Source organism: Apus apus, chromosome 4, assembly GCF_020740795.1.
Source record: "Apus apus isolate bApuApu2 chromosome 4, bApuApu2.pri.cur, whole genome shotgun sequence".
In the NCBI taxonomy this organism is placed as follows: domain Eukaryota; kingdom Metazoa; phylum Chordata; class Aves; order Apodiformes; family Apodidae; genus Apus; species Apus apus.
This window is the reverse complement of record NC_067285.1, coordinates 57996098-58021355: the sequence shown is the minus strand read 5'-3', so window position 1 is coordinate 58021355 and position 25258 is coordinate 57996098.

The window sequence follows — 25258 nt, the reverse complement described above, 5'->3', positions numbered from 1 at the left end:
ATGAAATACAGGTACCTATAGTACTAACAGATCATAGTGCTAATCTAAATGAGGGGAACTAGAGAACTTCCAATGCCTCCAAAAGGGGTAAGAATATCCTAACCCTTTTCTCTAAATTCATTGATAACTTTAGCTTACTATTTTCATAGTGGTGTGAGTATACTGCTCTTTGGGCTCTTTCTCTTAAGCCTGTGGCGAATAAGAGTTAGTAATGTTTTGCCTCTCAGAAATGCTCCAGGTTGTTTAAATTACTTAGCTAAACTACCTTTATTGAGTATCTAAATCCCTTACCAATGCTTATAAATGCAATTAAACAACTGTGACATCAAAACCAAGATATGCAAATCTAAAATTAGAAAACTATTAGTGCTGTAGTTCCTGGTTCTAAGGGAGAAAAGTTTGCTACCAGATTGAGAAACTATGAAAACTTTCTTATTTGATTAGTACATTTTTCCAAGATAGTTTTGAAAATAATGTACTTACAGTTGATGTTTAAAGACTTGATTCTTTATAATGATGATATAAAAGTACACTGGCATTTCTTATGTAATGTTAAACAGATATTTGTATATATATGTGATGGTATGTACAAGGATGTTTCTAGGGTGAACTCTGTGTCGCACTCCAACTTTAAAAGTTTAACTCCCGGAAGTTAGACTTTTACTCCAAACTGCTAATCTAGGTTGCCTCATAAGTCAATGGAGAGCAATAAGGAACTGTAAGACGTATATTTCTTGCCATCTTATGGAAGATGGGATGAGCCAAAGTTTGAAAATTATTCTCTTTCTACTGTTAGTGAGGAGAGTCTGGTCAGATTGCCTGCTACCTTTAATATTTAACTTTTCAGCAGCTGATGTTTGAAAAGAGAAAGATCACAATTTTCTGTGACATTAAAACACTATTTTTACCAAAGAATTCATACAATTGGATTGAAACATTGTTATTAAAACTCTAGAAAATCCCAACAGTCACACCAACTCTGGGAATTCCCACAGGAGATTTAGAGTGGTGTGGAAGTAGGGTACTTTTTGTTGTGGGTTGTGAGGGTTTTGGTGGCTTTTTTTTGTTTGTGTTGGTTGCTTGTGGCTTTTTTGTGTAGTTTCTTGGTTTTGTTTATTTGTATGGTTTTTTTAAATCAGTACTTCAAGATGTCTGTCAGTTTTTGTTCATCCTCTAACTGTAGGAGCTAGAATTCCTGCTTGTATACAGAACCCTTACTGTAACTTCTGAGAAATGCTAGAAGACAGGAAAGCAGAGAAGAGCATTTAATTTGCTCAGAAATGTTTGTTTAGCTACAAGATGAACAGCACCTTGCAGAATCAATCCCCATAACACCACCCAACTTAATGAGCATTATCCCTGAACCAATCTATTCATTACTGCTGATCAAAATCTTGTGCTTTCTGTGTGCATACTGCCAGACATTCTACTCCCCCAGAGTTGCCCCATGCTATCATCCTACACTGAAAGTTTACACTTCCTCGGTCTGCTCTAGTTTATATCAAATGGAGATTATTAAGTTATACACAGGGGAACAGGTGGGTGGAGCAGCTGGCATGAGAAGTGAGCAGCCTGACAACAGAAAAAAATCAAGGGAGATTGCAGCACAAAATTTTTCCTAGGAAATTGCAAATTTCACAATCTGTTGATGAGAACTGATGGTATAGCTTGTGTGCCAGGTAACAAGTCTGGGAGACTCTAGACTTCACTGGAAGCAGATTATTCAAGACCTTCAAAGATCTTGTTAATGTTGGCTTCTGTCTATTACACTGTATCATGTAATCCTACTCATTCTGGAAAGCAATTCCTTATGAATTTCATAAGTAGAATGAAAAGGTCGCAGTGGTTTCTCAGCCCTAATTAACTGACTGACTGATTTACTGTCTTTCTTATTACAGATGAAGCTTTAAAGATAGCTCTGTGAACTCTTAAAGTCACACAGGATTTGAGGGCTTTATCTTTGGTTTCATTCAGTGACATGAAGAAAACATCAGTTTGAAATGGTTCTGCTGAACACAAGTAAAAGAAAGCTAACCAACTAAGTAAGCTCTCCCTAATTTGGGTGCAGTGTAGAGGGAGATCTGGTGAAATGAAACTTTACAGATTCAGAGGTACTCAAAATTTAGGTTATAATGAACTGGCATAGCCAAGGGGAATGCAGTAACAGTCAGGACAAGCTGAGGAGGTCAAAGTGGCAAAGTTTCTACAGTACGTAACTGTGTAGATGGCTGTGGAGAAAAGCAGGTGACAAGATCAGATGTGGAAGTTAGTGTCCAATAGTGTTTATCCTGTATCACGTACTAGGGAACTCAGACCAAAACAGCCTCTCAGGCCCTGTCTTAAGATACAGCAGAACACTGACTTATCTCTGAGAGCTGAGTGTTGCCATGGTTTATCTCTGGTTATCTCCTGTTTTGACTTAAGGAGCTTTTCTTGTGAAAGTTTCATTAAAACACATAAATTTCTGCAAAAATTTGCATTTCTGACAAATCAGCATTTTTCAAATGAAAAGTGTTTAATGGAGAAGTTTCCAGCCAAGTCTAATTATAGCATCCTGTTTAAGTGTTTCAGGGTTTCAGACAGCACTTCAAAGTGAAACACAATGGGACATCCGTTATTACTGAAGTCTTTCATATTACTCAGATTACAAAAAACAAATATGTCATAAATGATATCTTGGTAAGCACTTGACATGCCACTGGGTAACAGTTGGTGGCTAGCATTTCTAATTTTTCTCCATTAAATTCAAACTTCCTTCTAGTTTTTATCTGGATTACTATTGAACACAAGCCAAAGTTCACTTGAACTTCCTTTCTACACTAATTCAATAAAGAAATGTAAACATTTTGATTCTCTGTTGAAGGGAAGGAAGGGTTGGGGGCAGAGGGAAAGAAAAAGACAGACTTGTCAGCAGGAAAGATGCATGCAGGCCACAAGGCGAGCTATTTTTTAGTGGAGAAAATAATCAGTAATAGCTTTTGACGTGAACAAAGTAGTCAGTTACTAGGGGCAGTAGGTTTCTTGCTTATGACAAAAGACAGTCAGCCAGCTGTGCATGAGAGAGAGAAATAACTCATGTTTGTGCAGTCACAGAGAATAACATGCTATTAACGGCAGAAGAATGTACTTAGCTTTTGGGAATATTTTGTCTATTATGGAACATGCAGTGAGTGTTGGTTTGAAACCAGAATGTTTTGTTGTTGTTGACATGCTGCTTTTCATAGGCTTTTGTTGAACATCTTGCAAATTCCTGGTATAATCTAAGACCATAGTGAATTTTACATGAGCAAAGGTGAAGAGAGAAGTATGATGATAGTAACAGAAGAGAGTATATAGGAGAAAAGGCTCAGTAGAAAGTATGGAAGATCATTTTTACATTATTTTAAGGCATACTTAATCCCACAGCATGGAAATTAGCAGTGTAGGTTTGAGACCACTGCACTCAAAAGCTGGATAATACATGCAAAGGCCAACACATTTCTGACTCATTGTCTAGAGTCTGGTGAAGCAAGTGACAGCTGGTGGTGTTCTTAATATCAGCAACAAATCCAAGGAAACCAGCTGAAGCATGTAGCTGAGATAATTTATTAACGATTAAAAAAGTTCAAAGGGTATGTGAGGAAAGTTAGAAAAAGACTTTGGCTTTTCAACACTCAGCACTTTCACGGGAACTTCAGAAGTAATACAAATGTGTGTAAGAATGCATGCTGAGAATATCTCATCTAAATGACTTTTAAAAGCTTGTCTTACACATGGTATGAATTCTGTGCAAATTCACAAAATCCTTTAGCCGAGGTAGACGGAGAAAAAACCAAAACACCAGACTTCCTGCCCCCAAAAAAGGCCCACCCCAAACAAACCCCAAAACCTCAACTAATTTAGTCCCAGTAGGTGCTTAAAATACATATTTGTGTTTTTTTGTATTGTTTAAATATATTGATTAAAGTGTGTCTGGAAAGGTTCTGCGGCACCGAGTCAGAGAAATCTGTCAGTTCTTGGGTGCCCAGCTGGAAGATAGTTGCAGTCTCAACATGTTCATGTTGGGACAATCACAATTAAAGAATAATTTTGGGCTGTAAAAAAAGCTGGAAGTGGCCAGGGAGCAGTACTTTACAGTAACTTGATTTAAAAACAAAATTGGTTTTTGAATGCTTAGTGATCAGCTATGCATAAGAGTTGGATATAATTATTCAAATGTGAGGTGGATTTATAAGATATTGATGAATTATTGGGTCCAGAGAAGGGCCTCGAAGACGATCAAAGCGCTGGAGCAGCTCTGCTGTGAAGACAGGCTGAGAGAGTTGGGGCTGTTCAGCCTGGAGAAGAGAAGGCTCCAGGGAGACCTTATAGCAGCCTTCCAGTACCTGAAGGGGCTACAGGAAAGCTGGGGAGGGGCTTCTCACCAGAGAGGCTTGTGATAGGACAAGGGGTAATGTTTTTAAACTGAAAGAGGGTAGATTTAGGTTAGACATCAGGAAGAAAGTCTTCTCCATGAGGGTAGTAAGGTGCTGGAACAGGTTGCCTAGGGAGGTTGTTGATGCCCCCCTCCCTGGAGGTGTTTAAGGCCTGGTTGGATGAGGCTTTATGCAACCTGGTCTAGTGTGAGGTGTCCCTGCTCATAGCAGGGAGGTTGAAACCTGATGAACTTTAAGTTCTCTTCCAACATTAACCATTCTCTGATTCTATGATAGTCATCTATTTTGTGGCATTGATGTTATGTTAGTAAAAATTGGTTTTATGATCTGCTTTAAACTATAGCTTAACGAGAAAAAAAAATAATCTGAATCTAGAGATGTATGCCTTAGCACTTGTCTAACCTTAACAGAATTGCACAGAAACAGCTGGGCCATATATTTGCTACAAGTTTATTCTTAGCTCTTGAAAAGGAAATTATTGTAGAGTTGCTTACAGAATTACCAAGGCTGGAAAAGACCCTTAAGGTCATCAAGTCCAGCCTATGACCAACATCACCACATTGGCTAGACCATGGCATCAAGTGCTTATGTGCATCATGAAGCAAACTGTCTTCTGGCTGCTATACTGCTGCTCTTCTTTATGTTCTTTTAGTACAGCATCTTAGGCTTACATACGTTTTTGCACGTGTGTATCAATTATTGCTGAGACAAACTCCACGAGGATTTGAACCTGTTAGGACTTTATTTTGGGACTATGTGAAGAGCATTCGTATTCCAGAAAAACAGGGTGGACTTTGCAAAAAAGGCAGCTTCTGTTTTTGTTTGTTTGTTTGTTTGTTTTGTGTTTTTTTTTTTACTGGAACACAGCTTTTCAAGGTGCTTGAATCAGAAAGAAAATCAAAGCTTATATGCACATTATGCCAGCAACATGATAATTCCATGTCATTACACGCTTTTGATGGCTCCTTCAACCACATTTATTTTCTACATTTTCCTTAGCAAGTTCCTTATTTCAGCACTAATTTAATCCTTCAGTGAAGTTATTCTTACCTTCTTTCAAGGTGTAAAAAGGGATTAATTTGTCATTTTGACAGTAAATTTTGGTTTTAAAAATTGTTGAATTTTTGTAAAATTTGTAAAATTTTGTGAATTTGTTGTAAAATGTTTATTTTTTTGTAGATAGGGCTTCATGCTGTTCTTCAGTAGAAACGTTGCCACAAGCTGAGCTTAAGCACATGCTGCAGATCTGTTTCTGTTGTAGTCAATTTCCATACAGCACAAATATTAATCTTTTCATGAATCGTGGCCTTTCCTGTTGCTGGTGAGCATAAGAGTTCAATTAATATAGTGTCCCTTTTTTTTTCTTGTGCTTCCTTTGATTATCTTCTGTATTTTCCATAAAAAGGTCTTCATTTATTGCAAACTGACCTAACATTATCAAAATGTAGTTGTACTTGCTATGCTTTACACGTGAGAAACTGAAACATTGTCAAAAATAATGTTGTCTGTGGTGATGAAAAGGAGGTTTTGGTTACCTAAAAAAATGGAAATCAGTCTTACATCTAGTCTGACATTATTATGTACTAAAATAAAATTACATTTTTGTATGTTATTTGTCCCTAGAAAAGACAGGAACCCTCTTGCTCTTTAACAACTCTATTTTCAGAGTATGCAACTGTCCTCAATGATTAAAGGCTACTGATGGAGATTAATGTAGTCTTTGATCTTTTTTTGGCCATGAAATTGTGGCAGAATTTACTATCCTGTGCACCTTTTTAGATATATATTTTGCTTTTTTAGTTTTTCAGTGTTGGAAACAGACATAGTATGGATGAAAATTGGCAGAAAAATGTGAAAAGCTTCAGGATTTTGAGTCAGGTGGCAGAACATTCGGGAAGCTTCTGGCACACCACAGATGGTCGATATAAACTGTTGTGGCAGAGCAGTTTTGCCAGGAACCCCATGGAGTTTATTTCTAAAGAAAACTTTTAAAAATACACAGAATAGTAAGGCAGGAAAAATTAATACAATTTGAAAGCACGGTTAATATCTTAGTGTGTGGTTATGCAATTCCATATAGCCCCATCCTTCATTTTTCCCAAGATTTTTAAGATTAGTATCCTGATTTTCCTAATTCCACCTTCTCTGATATTCGTACTCTCTCAAAAAAATAATTAAGGTGGTCTGGGAGACACAGCATCCTGTTGAGCCAAGAGCTGATCTGAACAGCAGCATTATAGATACTTTGATATTTACAGAAGAACCATGAATAAGATTAAGGATAAAAAGCATAATTTTATTTAGTCTATATTACAGATTTACAAATAAAATCAGAGTATTTAGTAGGGATGAAATAGTATTTATATTATTTATGTAGAATATTTTGTTACTTCTGTTTCTATACACATGTTTCTATACAAGAATAAGAATATTGTGTATTATGTAAGACAACACAAGTTTTATTACATTAAATAATATTCTTAATGGAATTGTGCCATAAAGTGTGGAAATTTTGGCAGAGGATTGGGACAGGGATAGGACTGGATGAGAAGACCTGTTTGTCTAATACTGATGCTCAAATGGATTTTAAAATTTTTCCCCTTGTTAGGTTTTTTGGGGGTTTTTATTTTTTGTTTTTTAACAAAGGAGAAAATTTTCAGCTGAAAAATTCTAAGACACACAGAACCAGTGGGATTAACACAAAGTTTGGGAACTTCATTCAATTTTTTCAAGAATATTGCCTATATTTCAGAATTTCTTGGAATTGTTATCCGTGGTGCTTGGCAAATCTCAGCTAACAATTGATATTTCAAGAAGAAACCTGCATCCATAAAGCCAGTGTTAGATTCCTAATCACTTATTTTGCTTCCCTTATTAACTAGAGAAGTCAACATTTAGAAATCTCAGTAAAAATGTATATTTTTAAAGTGATAAAGGGATTTCAAGCTCTGAGTCATCTCTTAATAATTATTCCATTGTACACTACTGCAAAAATATAAATACTGTTTTAGCCAGCTTAGGTACCAACTAAAAGTTTTTATCTCCCAGAAGGTCTTGATACCAAGTTAAAAATAACGTATTTGTTAAAGTAAAAACAGATTCACCTTTTGTAGTATTAAGATATATCTAGAAGAGAGAGGAGAGGATATCTCACTGTAGCCTCTCTGCTCAAAGTCCCAAACATTGAGTACATTGGTATATTTCTGTGCCATTTTGATGTGAAGTTTAACTCAAGATTTAATTAAACTAGGTCATAAAGGAGGGCAAACTATGGTTATCTGGGCTAATTTTATTGTGTCTAAAAGCAATGCATCTGTTGAATTTTCAATGAGGTTTTTAGCCCTTTGCACCTCAGCTTCTCAATCTAGTGAAAAAAAAAATATTATTACTTCTTTCATGCAAAATCCCTGTGAAGTAAGAAGCAAAATTCCATGGGCTGGAGGCTAGACTTTTTGGGTCAGTGTATATGGATCTGTACTGAGAATTCAATTATAGGCTGAATAGAATAGTTTGAGATTGAGCTATGCCCTATGGGATTGCTTCCTGTTTTTAAAAAAATGTTCTCCCTGTCTTTGAAAGGATGCAAATAAAATCCTAAGTCAGTGAGCATAACCTATAATTGCTGTATGGATGGACACAAAGAAGGTAGGTGTAAAGCTTGGGAGGTGTCAAAGATGCATTGCTGAGATGATATGAGGAGTTAAGTTTGAGAAAAAACTTGACTGGTTACTAATAACATGCATTTAGCAGGATTCTCATGACTTTTATGTGGGATAGGGATGCTGTGTCATGCATACCTCACATTGTTGAACTGGAGAATGGAACTGAGAATAAAATCACAAACACAGCTGTATAGCTACAGCAACATATTCTCGTTATACAAATAGGTTTAATCACTCTATGATTTACTGAAATGTGCCATTTGTGGTGAATCTGTGTGTGAAGCTGCATTTTTGTTTCAGTCTCAAGACTGTTAGATTTGTATGCTATTTTGTTGTTTTACCTTTTCACTTCCATAGCAACAATTTAGCTATTCTCAGCTCATATTAATTGTGAGAAAATAAAATCCTACCCGTTTTTGCCAAATGAAGTCTGAACAAACCTTTATATGTTAAACATTGCTTATTTCTAGTCCTAGGCAGGTTAAGCAAAGTAGTGTTGATGTTGCATAAAGTAAACAAACTGTTCTGCTAATGAGAAGTGTACATGGTCACTCAGTGTCACAGCTTGTACTACAAAACTGGGGTCAAGATAAGCATCAAAACAAGCCAGAGTTCTGAAAGCACATTTGGGGCCAATGCCACAAAATCAGGTTATAACCCTCATGCTACACAGTAGTAGTGCTGATCAGGAAATCTAAGTCTCAATAAGAATAATATTTTAGGAATACAGCAGAGTAAGAGTTTCATTGTTATGAAAACTGGCAAAGTGTCCTGCCAGTTTATCTGTGGTGTGTTACCCAATGCTTTTAGTTCCCACTGCTAAAACTTGAGGGAAGATCTCAGGCCTTTCCATTTGCTGTGAATTATTCAATCAAGATGACATGTTCTAAATCCTCTTGGCCTGGAGTAATGACTTAAGCTGATCTGTAATATAACTCTTCAGAAATTCTTCAGGACACCTGATGCTATGAACGTTTATTTGCTTTTCCATGGACAACTTCTTAAATGATTTTTTGGTGCCTTATTGCCTTGGTACTGCTATGACATGCTCTTTGTCTTTTCACCAGCCTTTCCACTATTTGCGGCATGAAGAAGCAAAACTATAAATTCTCTTCCTCTCACATCTTTAGCAGTCTACCACAGAATTCAGTGAGAGCTCTGAAAACAGTGTCCATCTCCAAGACCTTGGCAAAGCATGGGTTTCAGACATGACCTGTAAAATGCAGGGAGATCTTCAGGCTCCCTGTTTCACAGGAAACTGAAAATTAGGGTGGTTCTGCTCATCTGTATTTTGCTGGCTCTTTATCTCTCTTCTCTGCCAATGGCAAGAATTGAAAACCGAGACTTAACAACCCCTTACTCCATGGCTGTTTCAGCAGGCCCATCAGAATTTCTGCAGCTGCACTCTGCAAAGGGCTCATCAAACACCCCTCCCTTCACAGTTTCCCAAACGCCTCCACCTCAGCATTTCAAGTAAATCAAGCTGCTTTCTTTCTTGCTTGTTCTCCTTCTTGCTTGCCAAAACCAGAAAGCCTTTATTAAGGGCTTCACTGTCAATCATCCTGAAGGCCTCTTTGGAGGTCTGATTAGTGTTTGCAGCCTATGTTCAGGAACAGGCTGAATCTATCTGGTGCAAGCTATACAAAAGAGTACAAAGAAAGGGAATCATTTAACTAAAGGGTAAAATCTTGTTTCTATGCTGCAAGATATGTTATAATCGCAGTGAGCAGTGACATATTTTCAGATTGTAAAGAGTTTTGCATGCAGTAATTTAAAATATGAAATGTCATTTGGGATTGTCAGGGCTTGCCTTTACTGCAGTGTCTGAGAAACTGGGTACATTAGCCTGTGCTGGAGCTTGGGACTGCTGTGCTGTAACTGCTATTTTGGTGTTGGTAGTTTACAGTGGATTTAGACATACCTACACCTTGTACAATTATACCGGCACTGACATTCCCTTCATCTTGCTAAGCCCAGACTGGACAAGGCGTTTTAGGGCAAAGTAAAAGCTTTCTGTGACTGGTGCTCTGAATCCTGTGTCTTACGATTTCACAAAAATATTAAACATTTTATTTATTCACCCAGAAGAATGGAAAATGGGCTAAATTTCACTTTTACAGCCAGCGCTGAAGGCTCAAGAAGTTCTGGGGCTAGGCTGGCTGTGCATAAGGCATGGAGAGAGAGACCCACCATGCTCACCATTAGTTCCCCATCTGGGTAGACTGCAGCCTGTCCAGCCTTATCTGCTAGGCTCCATTGAAGAAGTGAATAAGGCACTTGCATTGATAAAAAAAAAATCAAACCAACCAATAAAGCCACAAAAAACAAAACAAAAGAACAAATTATTTATTTGTGATGCCCAAAGCCATCAGAATGCTGAAAGATGAGATCTTATTTAGATACACTACTTTGTTCGTGCAATACTTGTTAACCTAAAAACCTTACTAAAACTGCACTTCAGTGCTTTTTCTAGCCTGTTTCTGCTGCAAATTTTGCTTAGAAATCAGGGCGCAGAAAGTTTATATTACCTGATTTAATTATAAAACAGCTTCAGGGCAAAGTACCGGGACTAACTGCTGCCTGCTTCAGGTGCTGTTGGGTGAACTCCACGGAGCCGGAGCAGCAGTTGCAGCAGGACTGCACCTCGTCACAAACGCTCCCAGCAGAAACCGGCTGTTGCCTGGTAACAGGGACTGTCGCTCTTCTTCTTTTTCCAGAGGTGTAGCAAACAGCTGAAACAACCAATTTGGGGAGCAGCATACGGTTTGAAAAGAACAAATCGTTGTTCAGGAAAAAACAGTCAAAGAGTGAGATCAGAGGTTGTTACTTGGATACAGCAAAAGCCAAGACAACAGAAGGGCTGAGAGGAGAGGCAAAGATAACAGCTGACTTATTTAAGGATTTTTTTTTTTTCCTCCTCAGTGCTTGTACACCTAGTGGCAATGCAATTCTACACTTGCTGATCCAGAAAATGGTTTGTAAAAAATCTTCTGTTCCTCACCTTCCATTCACTTTCTCTTGCTCAGATTTTTTGGTTATCTTCCAGTACAATTTTTACTGTCTATTTGCTCTTCAGAAGGGGTTTCTTTCTGTGAGATGCTACTGGCCAGCATCAGGGAGAGCTTCTAATCCACAATCAAGATTTGATATCACCACTGCACTGATACAATATGAATTTCCATTCCTTGCCACCTCTTACATTAGTTTCCTCCTTCTTCAGTTTTTTGAATTGCAAACAATTTTTTTCCACATTAAAAATCCCATTTCTACACAACCCTTTTTCTCTCTGCATATGATTAGATATGAAAAGATAAATCAAATGTGTAAGGCTTGGATAACCTTAACCTGTTTTCTAAAGCAATAATACTTAGGTTCACTGCCTAGCTGTCAGATTTATTTATCCCTCTCCTAAGGCTATTTCAGTCAACTACAATTCTTAAAATGATCTTTTGGAAAGTGCTGTCTTTTTACTTGAAGAAAAAGAAACGTGAAGAAATATATCCTACAAAAAATTTTAGAGGACATAAAATAGTATTTGTGTATTTAAAATCCATGTATTTTCCAATGGGTTTGTGTAACTATAGTACCATTACAACCCACTATTTTACTGCATTACTGTGTACTTCAACTACACTTATATTTAATGATTAAAAGGGTATATCCTCAAAGAATAATGCAAGCGAAAGTGTCAAAAACACTAACATAAAAAAATATGTTAAGGCACTTCAAGGAGATTATTTCAAGAATGAGATTTGCAGCTTTTGATTTTCCTTCACTTGACATATTTTAGGCCTAATTCAGTAGTCATTGACATTTCTGGCTCTGGCTTTTTTTTTTTTTTTTTTTTTTAATATGTCATGGCATTCAATGAACATCCTCTACATGCCTCTCTTTTTTTTTAGCACACTTCTGGCACCATAAGATCATATATTTGCTTTTATTCTTCCTTTGGATCTGGAAATACTGTATTCTATTCTATTCTGTAAATATTACTCAAGTAACAGAATACCTTTATTTGAGAGTATTCCAGCTTATTTCTCTGAACCAATTCAAAGGGAAAGGCTTTACTATGGAGTGGAATCTGTCCCCTGTACATAACTTCAAAATGAATGGAATAAAGAATTTGGACAGTAATATAAATCCCGAAGCTTAAATTATACTACTGACTGTTACGTAGACAGTACAAAAAACTTCTGTATAAATTTATTTTTAAAACTACTATTACTGCTAATTTCTAAAAGGAATATTACTAACATTGAATATGTGTTACAATACATATATTTCTAGCAGTTGACTCTGCACCTGCATTGTCTACCAGAGAAATTTTGTTTTTGTAGCAAACACAGGTCTGCACTTAGGTAATTTTAAGACATGGTCTGAAAATCTATTGATATTTTATTTTTCATTTCTCAATATGATGAGCCAGCTGGCATGACTGACAGGCCATTCATGTGGAGTCCTGGCTTTTCCAGAAGATTTCCTGTAAAAATAATCAGTGAGTATTGCGATGTACTCTGTGTTACAAACCACTTCTAGTATATGGTTTTAAAAACTTATCTGGTGTCTTATACTTGCTGAACTTTGAGATTTTTAAAATTACTCACAGCCTTGCATTTTTCGCTCTGATGCAAAATTGGCTGTGAGAGTAACTTCTTTTCCTAGCAATATTGTAAAGCAATTGAAAGTCAGTGGAGTACACTGTTCTATTGAGTTTTAAAATAATTCATTAGAGTAGCAGATGTTCAACAAGTTACAGGCTATCATATTGTGCATGAGTTGCATATGCAAGCCTAAGACATGTGGACCATGGTAAGCATACTCTCAACAGTAAAATGAAACAAAATTGAAAGAACTAAACTAAAAGGGATTCCTTTCAGAAGTCCTTCCTTTGGTGCAGTGCCATCAGGAAGAGCTATGCTGCTCCTGGATCTGCAAAGGGCTTGTAAAAGTCCTCTTTATATAGCACTGTCATGTATTATAGACATATTAGTTTTGCTATTGTTAAGTTGGACACCTTAGTCCAAAATCTAGGTACAGGAATAAGTTGTCTAATTCCAGGACTGCCTAGATTCCTGTCAACGAAGTCACAATGTCACATACATTTGGACTCCTGGCTATGCCTAGAAATGCCAAATTCTGACAAGACTGGGCATTTCTTACTAGAATCTTACCACCATTCATCATGTAAGAGTTCCTCTGCTTTTTTTCTCCTGGAGACCAACACTCATTGATGCCTATTCTCAACACAGGGGGGCACATAGGGACCCTGTTTATCTGTGGTTTAGTGATCAGTCTACTTGCCTGGGGTTTGAGAGACTGCAGTTTAAAATATCTGTCAGCTCTGGAGTCAGATCAGAGCAGTTCCACTTTGCATTAAATATTCATTAGGCCCTGTATGAAAAAAGAGATAGAATTACTGATTCTATTTCAGTAGACAAGAAGCTGGGCATTTAACTGTGATATAAGGAAGGTATGTATAGCTTCTAGTTTCAGTGAAAGAATTTAGGGTAAGATCGTCTTACAGTTTCCATGATTTGTTAGTCTGTGTTCTGTCTCTGCTAAGCTTGAAATACGTGCTTTACACGCACATGGCCTGTTCTTGCACATGGTTCTGGGATGCTGCATCAGATGCTGTGACATACCATTGGCTATGAAGTTTGTTTTCATGCTTTCCATGTCTTTTAACACAGCTGAAAAAGTCTAGATTTTTTTTTCTTTATTTTTAATCAAATACTGCTATTCTTTTTACCATCCAAACATTGTACTTATGTTCAGCAGGATAAAAGCTCCATGAAACTGGATTTCTGGAGTTCTTTTAAATTGTAAGTCACCTTTTTTTTTTTTCTTCCCCTGTGTTGATTTTTCCCCCAAACTGTTGTCAGTGCCTGTGAGTTTTAATAAATGAAGTGAGTTCTGCTGAAAATCTTTAAGAATGTGAGAGCATATTAAATTGGCAGCTTTCCTAGTGAGGATAGTTCAGTTCAAGGTTGTTATGAACCATTGCCTTTCCCTAAGTGGCCTTGACTTTGACAGGTAGAAGAGATAAAACGTTGACTAAACCAAAAAGGCTCAACAACACTTCAGACAAATCCAGGAACTTAGACCGGGAAACTTACGGCAGAGAAACTGCAAATAGGGGCTAAAACTCACAAAAAGCAAGAACTTTATATGGTAAGTGTTCAAGGAGAGAGGGCAAAAAGACAGAAAGCATAGTTTCCAGCAACTTCCGAAAGTTCTTGGCGGTTCAGTGATGTGGGAGTGCTGGCAGTTTAGAACCAGACTGATGAACAAATGTAAACCCTGGCATCTTTCAGGTTTGGTTTTATAAACGTTTGCTGTGTTACAAGTTTATATTCTACGAATCTTCTCTTCTGTCCATATCTTAAAATCCCACTGAAGTGGATGGGAATGAAGACGGAAGAGAGGGTTCCTGAGTCTGAAGGCCCCAATGACAGCAATTAGGAAGTTGTCCCAGAGCTGTAAACTAAACACCAGATTGAGATGCTTGGTGAAACTTCTGACGGTCAGAAGGTGGCAGCATTGACGAAGAAAACAAGTAGAAATGATCAATTAAATTAAATATTTGCTTTTTACTTTGAATAAAGTAGTATTACAGCAAGATAATGGCAATACAGTAATTGAATGCAAAAGGAACTTTAACATGTCTGATTTGATGAGCAAATCACTGAGTTTAACAGTGTATTATTGTCAAATGAGGCAGGATTTTCAGAGTTGGCCATCTAAACAACATGTGGATGTAGCATTTGCACCAATTTTAAAATGTATTCCTTTAATAACACAGTTATTAAAGTCCCGTCTGTGGTAAATAGACTTTTTGCTCCCATTTTTTTTTTTTTCTCTTTTTTCTTTTAGGCCAAAGTTAACATCTCCCAAATGTAGGCTATGTTTGCACCTACTAGTCCAAGAGAAACCTTAATTAGATGTGGTTTTGTTGTAATCGCCGGCTCTTAGATTCACTGTAGGCAGGGAACTGCATTTGACATTGCTAACATTGGCCTGGATTGTGAGATGTTTGGCCTTATTGATATCTGACTTGTCAATACTAAATGTGTGCTACAGTATTGAAGTGTCTCCTTACAGATTTGCTGCGTAGTTCAGCCTAAACCGACTCAACATAGATTTGTATGTAAACAACATGTGAGTTAAATGGAGCTTGCACTCTTTTTCTGGGGGTGCGTGGTGTTTAATTCGCACTGCAGCATCTTTAAACAACAAAGCCTTGACATTTATGACTCTGGTGTACGGTTGGAGAGTCAGGGCTTAAGCGCATGTGTACGTAGAGCATAACTTTTCTCTTAAGAGAAATAAACAGTGATTTAAATTTTATTGTTCTGAAAGAGACTTTCTAATTAGGAGCCAGCTGTAACAGGCAATACACTCAGTTCCAAAATTTGCAGACAGAAAACTCAGACACTTTACCTTTATGTTACTGTTTTTGGGCTCCTCACTTCATGACGTAAAAATGCATGGGTTCAAAAGTCTGCTGGCTTGGGTCAATGGAATCAAATGTGTGGCAGATTAATTTAAAAATATTCAGTATCCATTTATGGCAACTTACAAGAAATACATATAGAAACTAAGCAGCAGAATTATGTCTTCCATTGTTTGCAGATAAAGGTACGCTCAGGTTTATGGGTGCAGCATACTTCCCCTGTCTGCAAAGCTACAAAGCAATTGTTTGTTCTGATGAGGTGGCCTAGTGGCATCTGTTCTGTGCTCTTCCTGCTTCTTTTTTCTTAATGCCAGCATAAGTTAGGAAAATAAATACTTGATTACCTGTGAGTCTTATGTACAAGAGACGTAGTACGGAGAAAGTGCCTTGCTTTCTTATTGCATCACCACTCTATTTTCCTCTTTTCAAGGTTCAGGACATTTTTTAATGTGACTTTTAAAAAAGATTCAATGAAGGAAGTATATGAATAAAAACTGATCTGTGAAAGTTGACCTGAAAATTCACTGTTTTGTGGACTTCTAGGGTTTGCCACTTGGAAACGAAAAACTGAAGAGTTAAAATTATTCAAATTACAAAATGAATGCATGCCACTTTTAAAAACTTTCATCAATATTTTTTATCTGCCTGCTGTATTTCATAGAAACATAGAATCATAGAATGGTTTGGGTTGGAAGGCAGCTTAAAGATCACCTGGTTCCAAACCCCTGCCACTAGACCAGGTTGCCAAAGCCCCATCTGACTTGGCCTTGAACACTTCCAGGACCGGTGCATCCGCAGATTCTCTGGGCAACCTGTTCCAGTGTCTCACCACACACACAATAAAGAATTTCTTCCTAATGTCTAACTTAAATCTACCCTCTTCCAGTTTAAAGACATTACCCCTTGTCCTATCACTACATGCCCTTCCAAAAAGTCCCTCCCCGGCTTTCCTGTAGGCCCCTTCAGGTACTGGCAGGCTGCTGTAAGGTTTCCCTAGAGTCTTCTCTTCTCCAGGCTGAACAACCCCAACTGTCTCAGCCTGTCCTCATTGGAGGGGTGCTCCAGCCCTCAGACTGTTTTTGTGGCCCTTCTCTGGACTCACTCCTGCTGGGCCCTGTCATTTTTGTTTTGGGGGCCCCAGAACTGAATACAGTGCTCCAGGTGGGGGTCTCACCAGAAGAGAGTAGAGTAGAGAGAGGGCAAGAATCACCTCTCTTCACCTGCTGGCCATGCTTCTTTTGATGCAGCCCAGGACACATTTAGTTTTCTGAGCTGAAAATGCACATTGTCAGCTCATGTTGGGTTTTTAATCAACCGACATCTCTAAGTCCTTTTCCTCAGGACTGCTCTCTGTTTGTGCTTGGGATCACCTTTACCCATGTGCAGGACTTTGCACTTCCCTTTATTGAACTTCATGAGATTGACATGGGCCCACCTCTCAAGCCTGTCCTTGGATGTGTCAAAATATATGCTACAGTCTTCTCTTCCCTTTCTCTGGGTTGTGACTTCAGTAAAATGGCTCTAACACCTGAGGTGAGCAGTCCCATCTTTTCTCTTATTCACCGTATTTCTTGGAAAAAAGTTTTTTCTTTTATTTTTCCATTTTGTTTTCCTCCTTCCTGTCAAAAGAAAAATAAGTAGAGTTCCTCTTTTATTTTCACCTTTGTTCTGCTTTCCTTTCTCTCTCTGCAGAATTTCAGTCTTGGTATCAGAGGCTGCGGGGCACATTCTTCAGCGGTTTAATTCTTGCAACATCACAGGTTCACAACAGTGTAATTGAAAGGAGAATTAGACTTCATGTCTGTGAGACAGCTAGTTCTCCAGCTTCTTACCTGCTTTCTGATGGTTCTGATGGCTTTATTTTGACTCACATTGCTTGAGTAAACTTCCTATTTCTAGGATCTCATTAAAAGATATTAACTATATTTTATATATGCAATTGTGTGATAATAAGAGATAATAGAATGATAGACAATAGGGACCGAGAAAATAAAATGTCAGAGTGACTTCAGTGTTTTAAATAAAATCTGTTTGGTAAAAATAAATAAATAAATAAATCTTAATTATTTTTCTGCAAATATTCAGAGTACTGTAACAGGAATGCAGTCAGATTTTGTTCACATTTGTAGCATGTCTATTGCTTGTTCCCATTTTAGTTATTCCTGTTTTCAATAGTCTTCCTAAAAAAATGTTCTTAAAATTTGAGAAAACTGTGGCATATTTTGGTACATGTAACCTATCAGCTTCACAAATCTTTTTCCCTATTCGAAATCTCCTTCAACACTACACTCAGAGTTCCTTTGCAGGTAACTTAGCTATACCTTTTCTCTTGCTGTTTTGATTTTCTGGCTCAAATTTTGGTATCCTCTCTTGAGTCTCCCATGTCTTCACATATTTTCTTATAATCAGGATGTCTATAAACATATAAATATATTAGGTTTTTTATATGCAAAGATATATCTAGACAGATATATCTTGGAGCTCTTGATGTTTACCACACAGAAAAAAGAATTGGATTCTTTCCATTTGTGTCCTGTTGGGATTTTATTACTCCATCATCTTGTCAATGAAAACTTTAATAGGTTCAACTCCATAGCATTTGAGGATAAAAATTTAACAAACCTGCCTTTTGGCAAGATGGCTATTTGTTTTCCTTCATATGTGCTATCCACTTCTTTGTTGCTGATAGGAAGGGGGAGAGTATCCAAATAATTTTTTCATATCATCCCTATACTGACCTAGGTTACCATGTTGTTCTCTTTCTCCCATTTACTCCTGTAGCAGCTGAACAGATGAGCAGATATATGGATGATCTGCCTGTTTAAAAGTTTATTTAATTACCTGTATTCTGCATTACTTTTAGCTTGTCATCCAAACCCTTTACCATTAGTCATGTGAGGTCATGGTCATTTTACAGAAGTGAAACTCCTGTATCATGTTACTAGTAGTTGGAAAAATTTATGTGTCAGGTCCTTCATGTTAATATAGGTCCGAGTAGGTGGTTGTGACAATCTGGATAGAGCACTTTTGTGATTATGTCAGCATGAGTGATTAGTTCATTCTGTTATTTTTTTCAGCAGATTGGATTGTGCACTTCCCTGTCCCCAACTTTTCAAAGGTGGTAGTTGAAAAGCCTCTTGCGGACGGGCTTACAGCAGTTCATTACAGGTAACTTTCAATCACTAAGCTCTTAAACATTTGGTTTCCCTATTTCTACTAACCTGAGCTGGGTTTCAATTAAACATCTCTATTAAATTAAAAGCAATATTAAAAACATGTTGGCCTTGGAGCTCTATTCTAATCAGCATGTAGTAGTAAAATTTTAAAATTAAATTCCTGTGGGAGTTTAGTCCACCAGTAGTGTTATACATTTAAAATTAATTATAATTTCAAACCTTCTGCCCAAATGCCTCAGCTAGCTTTTCAGGCTGTAACTTTTGTGTGCATAATTAGATTTGTATGGATTTTCTTCTGATACTGTGTTTATTATCTTATCAGAGCAATATATTGTGTCAATGTAAGTACTTATTATCTAGTTTAAGCCATGGACAACACCTCTTTGTAATAGGCTACTTGTCTGGCAGTCAATGTGTATTGGATTGCATGCTGTACACAGCAAAAGGATTTGGCTTTAGGTTATAAAATTAGCATTTTTGAAGGATGGATTACAGCATATGAAGAAGTTTTTGAAGATTAGTAGAACATAAAATTATTTTGAATGAACATTGTTTCATAGATTATGAAACCTATAAAACAGGTTATCATATTCATGATGCATGTAATTTTGAAAATGTTACTGTAGTAGACAAATAAGAATGGCTATTTCATAGTGAGAATCTTACAATTTTCAGATTATCAGTCTATGTTCACCAGTGTAAGCTAAAGGTACAAGGTTTTGCTCTTAGGAGAGTCACTTGTCTTGGTACTAAATATGCCCATCTCCAGATAGTGCCAGCAGGACAATAAATATTGCAATAGTGCTAGGACAACAGTGATGATATCTCTATAAACTAGAGGTTGCGTTTGCTCAACTGTAATTAATAAAGTTACTTGTATGATGGTATAAAAATAAGGTGGGTTTTATATGATATAACCTTGATATTTTTCTTCTGTAAAATTGGCTTGTGATCATGAGAATTATTTTTCAGAATACTTAGATGGCTTACAGTTCACTATTAACTCTGAGCTGCTTTGTGATTTCAGTTCTTTTTCTGAGTTTAAGGGTGAAGAGGAAGGCATGTTTGTGGCTTTTCTGGTGAAGTCAGTCACAGGTACAATACATAGTTTTGTAATTATGGCATCTTTTTCTGTTACCACATGTTTTTACTTTGGAGCAGTGAATCATGGCTCTCTTCATGGTAGTTTAGCAGCAACTCTCCTGTTTCCTTTTTCAATTCAACATGACTTATGAAATTGTTTTCTTGTGATTTTTTTTTTTATCCCACTGATGTGTGTTAGCTGTCCCCTTTCAAGAGAGATGGGTCCATTTTCTCTGGCAGTTGTCTCCTATATGATGCTGTGAAGCTAGGGATGAAACCAATCCATAAAGTGCTAGGATGTCAACATAGAAATGGCTTAGGTCTTGTAATACTAAAAAAATTGATCAGACTCTTGAAAAGGTGTAAAAGCTGCTATAACAGAGTATGCTTTCAAGTATGTTTCATTGTTCCTATGCATTGGCTTTCAAGCATTTTTGTATTTATGTACTCCATTTCCACCTGTCAGGTCAAAAGGTACTTACTGTGTGTTTGTCAGCTCTAGGTGTTGATTTGACTTCCTTTTCTGTACTGTTGCCTCTCTACTTCCCCTTCACTTTAATTAATATAATGTCTTTCTTTTCTGGATGATTAGTTGATCAGAATGTCATCACATTAAGCTGTTGGGAGAATGGCTAGTGATGAAATTGTCAACAGATGCCATAATGCAGCTAATACATCTGCTTGGTGGTGATGGCTCTGCTAACCAGGTGTCTGATTCCCATTTCTCTTTTCCATTTTTCTTTGGGGTTGAATGGATGGAATGTTTGGGTAACAGTACAACAAGCAAACGAGCAGATTCATGCCACTGAAATTAGTACAGTGACTTGTTTTGCTGAGTGGTTTATGATGATTGTGGGTCAGAGTCTTGAACATACCAAGCTTGTCCAAAAAAAGGCAGTTCTGGTTGGAAGTAAAGTACCTCTAAGTCCATTTTCATTTTGACCCACATGAGTTCTGATCTTGGGGTCAGCTGGAGCAAAAATGATGATAAGAAATTTAAAAGTCACCAGGCTTTTCTACAGTTTCGGAAGCACCTATAACTTTTATGTTACCAAGAACAGAATAATAAGTTTTTCCTAACACTGTGCATCAGTACTGGGGATGTGAGTAGCATTCAGTTCATATCTTGGACTTCTTGGTCTCCCAGAATTACTATACAGTTATTCTGTCAGACTTTGCCAGATCGAGATGCAAATGTTATTAGGAGCAGTTATTCTGGTTTTTGTGGGGTTTTTTTTGTTTGTTTTGGGTTTTTATTGGGTTTTGTTTGTTTGTTTGTTTTGTTTTTTTGTCTGAGTACTTGAGATAGACAAATGCAATACCATTAGTCCTGTTTCTCATAGCTGTTAGCTGCTTTGAACTGAATAGGAGAAACTAGAGAACTCAATGGCATGAGTCACTAAGCTTTTCGTAGTAGAGGAAGGTCTGCAAAAGGTAAACAGCAAACTTGAAAAGAGTAGTAGAACACTAATTGGCAGAGTCAGGTTTTGAAAGGGGATTCATGACATACCAAAACCTTGACAAGTTGTATTGCTATGATCTTAAATTACAGTGACTTGTGGTAAATGCACTTCACTGATTTCCCCCTTTCTGCCTTCAGATTCTTCTCAGAAACTAATTTGTGTTTCTTAGGACACCTATCAGTGGAGCAAAACCACTAATTCCCCGTTTTCTTAAATAAAACAAAATTTTATTTGGCATAGAAATGGCAAATAAATGAAATTAAAACAGTATTACAAAGTTTCTCATTGAATTTCATTCTACAAGATTTTCTGCAAAGGCTTCTTTTTAAACAAACTATTCAAGGGGAAAACTGCTGATTTGGGAGTCTAGTTTGCAGGCACCATTTTTGTGGGTTCAAGGCATGCTAGTAGAAAGTGTAGCATGATATTCAAAATCTCAGCATGCAAACCTAAACGAAATAGTAGAATTAAGTGTAAAACTGGAAACACAGTCCTAAATATTCAAACCTACCTACTAATGCATGAATTCTTTGTTAGATGTGTAACTGTGAAGTCTGATATTGTACTGCACAGAGCTGATTAATTCCAGCCAAATTTGTCTAGAAGCTATTTAGCAGTTCTAACTCCTACCAAGCCAGGAGGGCCTTCAACTTTACAAAACTTTTCATACATGTGTAAAGGCAAAACCTTCTATTTATGTAACTGCACACCTGAATCTGAGGACTGCTACCAATTTCTCCAGATAGCAATAATTGAGATAGCTTGTGGCTGTATGTTTTTATTAGCACAAAACAATTAATTTTGGAAGGGGAAGTTTACTGAAAACTGGGAGCTTTATTATTTGCTGTTCCCTACCCTTGCTTTAATAATGTAAATTAATGATTGTCTTATTGACAAGCTAGTTCAAGTTTCTTCATACCAAATAATTAAAAGCACCTTTAAATTTGCTGCAGTTTTGTTTTCATCATTTTTATCTGAATGAGTGACACAACACCCCGTATTTTATCATATTCCTTCAATAATACAGTTAATTGTGGTGAAAGGTAGCAACTTGTTAACAGTTCAAGGGTGAAACTCAATTTCTGGGATGTAACACCTTGAGGATACAGTATATTTTGCCTTATGAGTAGGGATGGAGCCTTCCTTTGTAACTCATTTGATATATGTGGTCTATATATGCCTTTCAGAGTAGGTTTACTTTGGGACCATCACATTCCTTAGCATTTACTATATATTACTATTATTATACATTGCTAGTATTTATTATATATTACTCAGTATTTAGTATTTAAAAGAAAAAAGAGCGAGGACAGGAGATACATAAATTTAGATATCTAAAATAATTTATCTGGGTGTTTTCTGAAATTCAGAAAATATGAAAATGTTGTTCATGCACTGAAAAACCCCTTCACAGATTACCCAGTTTGAACACTTTGGTTCACTTTGCCTCATAGATTAGCAGATGGATAACTAAATTGCATGTGACTAAAACTCAGGCAGTCTACTAGAAACCTTCTTCCAGCAGAACTCAATGAGATCGGTAAGTCAGGATGATAATTACTTGGTCACTCTTTTTCACTAAGTGCTTTGCTAGAAACCTTTGCAGCAGCCAGCTTAATCTTCCCCTTAATTTTAATGCTTCATTGTCCCAAAAATAGAACTCTCTTTAGTTTTTTTGAGATTTATTGAGCTAGAATATAGTTTTGTGCCCACAGCTAGCAAGACTCCTTCTAGCATCTTGGGAGCCAGGAGAGAAATATTAACTTAGGGTGATACACTGGTAAGTTATTGAAATGCCTTTGTATTTTGTATTTGTCATTTATGTCTCTGTCCCTGTCATGGAAGCTGCTGTTGAAATCTTTCAACATCAACGCTCTGCCATTTAAAACTTACCCTGCCAGCATGCCATCTGTTTTGATCAGGGAACCACTTTCTACGTGAGCTGACTCCTACACACATTGCACTTTGCAAGAGAAAAATTTATTTGCTGAAAAGTAAAAAATCTGAAACTCCCTTTTGAAAAGCAATGCTCCTTGACTCAGTTTAAAAGAAATAATAAAACTTAAAATTTGATAAGTACACCTTCTTCCCTCTCTCCCATCATTTTAGATTTCTAGACAACAGAAAAAAATCATAGTAAAGTGAGTCAGGCCCTCTTTGTAATTGCATTCTATACCCCCATAGCTGGTTGCACATGTTGCTATATTTCCATTAGGGTAGAGGTACTGGCCTTTGAGTTTATTTCTATAGAAATGTAACTTTGTAAGTTACAAAAAAAAAAACAACCAAAAAAACAAAAAACAAAACACAAACAAAAAACCAAAAACGTGTTTTTTCTATGCATGGCTTTTTAAAAGAGCAATGGAAATACATTTCTCAACATTTTTCTAGCTTTGTGAAGGCAACTGTAATAAATACAATTTGCTAATGTACGTATGTTATTTTTAATAACAGATACCTTTAGAGTAGGTACATTAGGATGAGATATTTACATCTGGTCTTGATATTTAATCCCTTTCTCCCATGATAGGCTTTTTTGTTAACAGTGTATCACTGTCTTTGACAGTCTTAACAGTGCTCAGTGCTTTGCGGGTGGAGGGAGATCCATCCACACTCTGTGCTGGGGCAACATGTTAGCAAGCCCCTAGCTGGCTCTCAGCATCTTGCTCTATACCCAGAGCTCCAAAGCCTGAACCTGATGCTCAAGTTCCTAAAGTGATTGAGGATTTGATGGTTTTTCTTTTGGGTCATTTTGTGGTGCTGAACACAGATTCTGGAAACAGTTCCGGGACAGAGTGCCTGACTACAAATATCTTTTGGCAACACAGGATCATGGTAAGAGAAGTAAGCACAGAGCAAACGGTGGTGGCAGTGATAGCTGCTACTTTGTGTTGTGGAAAGCCTGACTGCTGCCGTCTGTGCACATTTTAAACTGACTTACTAAAAAGGAGAGCAGTCACTAGGGGATAAAATACTTGCTAGTAAAGACAGATAAGTCCTTATTTAACCCTGTAAGTCTGTAAAGAGCATGCAAAGGAACTACCTTTTTCCCTTCTCCCGTTTGAAGCTCACATTAGAACCACACCAGGTCTTCTAGATTCTGTTTCTTGCTGCTTCTAGAGCTCCATAATTTAATCCTTTCCATGAAGTTATCAAATTTCATCTTCTAACTGCTTCGGTTCCTTGTCAAGACCTGTGCTCTTCTGATTCCAGTTTTGAGCCTGATTTTTTTTTTTCTTTTTTTTAATGGCCAGTTTATAATCAACTGTTCTGGTGCTAACACAATCTTCTAACTTAAATAGTTCATCCTGTCTGTTATTTACCCTATAGAGTTACCACAAAGGGCATATCTCATCATTTCACCAATATAAAATAAAACATATTCTGTTCATCTCTCCATTTGAAGTCACTGTTTATGATTTACTAAGTAAGATTTACTAAGTGTCTGATACTGGCAAGCTGCTTGCTTACAAGCTCAGGAGCAATCCACTCATTACTTATTTTAGGGAGTAACAAATCAGTACAGATAATCCAGCTTTTGCTGTTTTAGAGCCATTTCAAATGCTGTGAAGGGTATAAGATCAGTCCTCCAAAATAAAAAAAAAAAAAAAAAAGAAGAAAAGAACCAAGCACAATAATGTCCCTCTGACTCCTATCCTGCCTGTTCCCCTGGGCAGTTTCTTATGATATTACCCTGAAATGTATTGTTTTCTAGAATTTGTCTTAATACTGCATTAAAATCCCTAACAGAGCACTGATGACACAGATGAAACCCCCCATCCACAGAAATTTAAACATTTTTAGATAGCCTGTGAAGAGTGGCTCAATGTTAGGAAAATTGTGAGGCAAGCTGCTAGTGAATTATTGTCAAGGTCATAGAATGCACATTTATTTTTCTGGTAGTTGTATCATTATCAAGCCCTTATGATATATCCACTTGTACTGAAAATGTAGCTAACTTACCTTGGTGAATTTGATTTATTAACATTCCAACTGACAAGGTTGC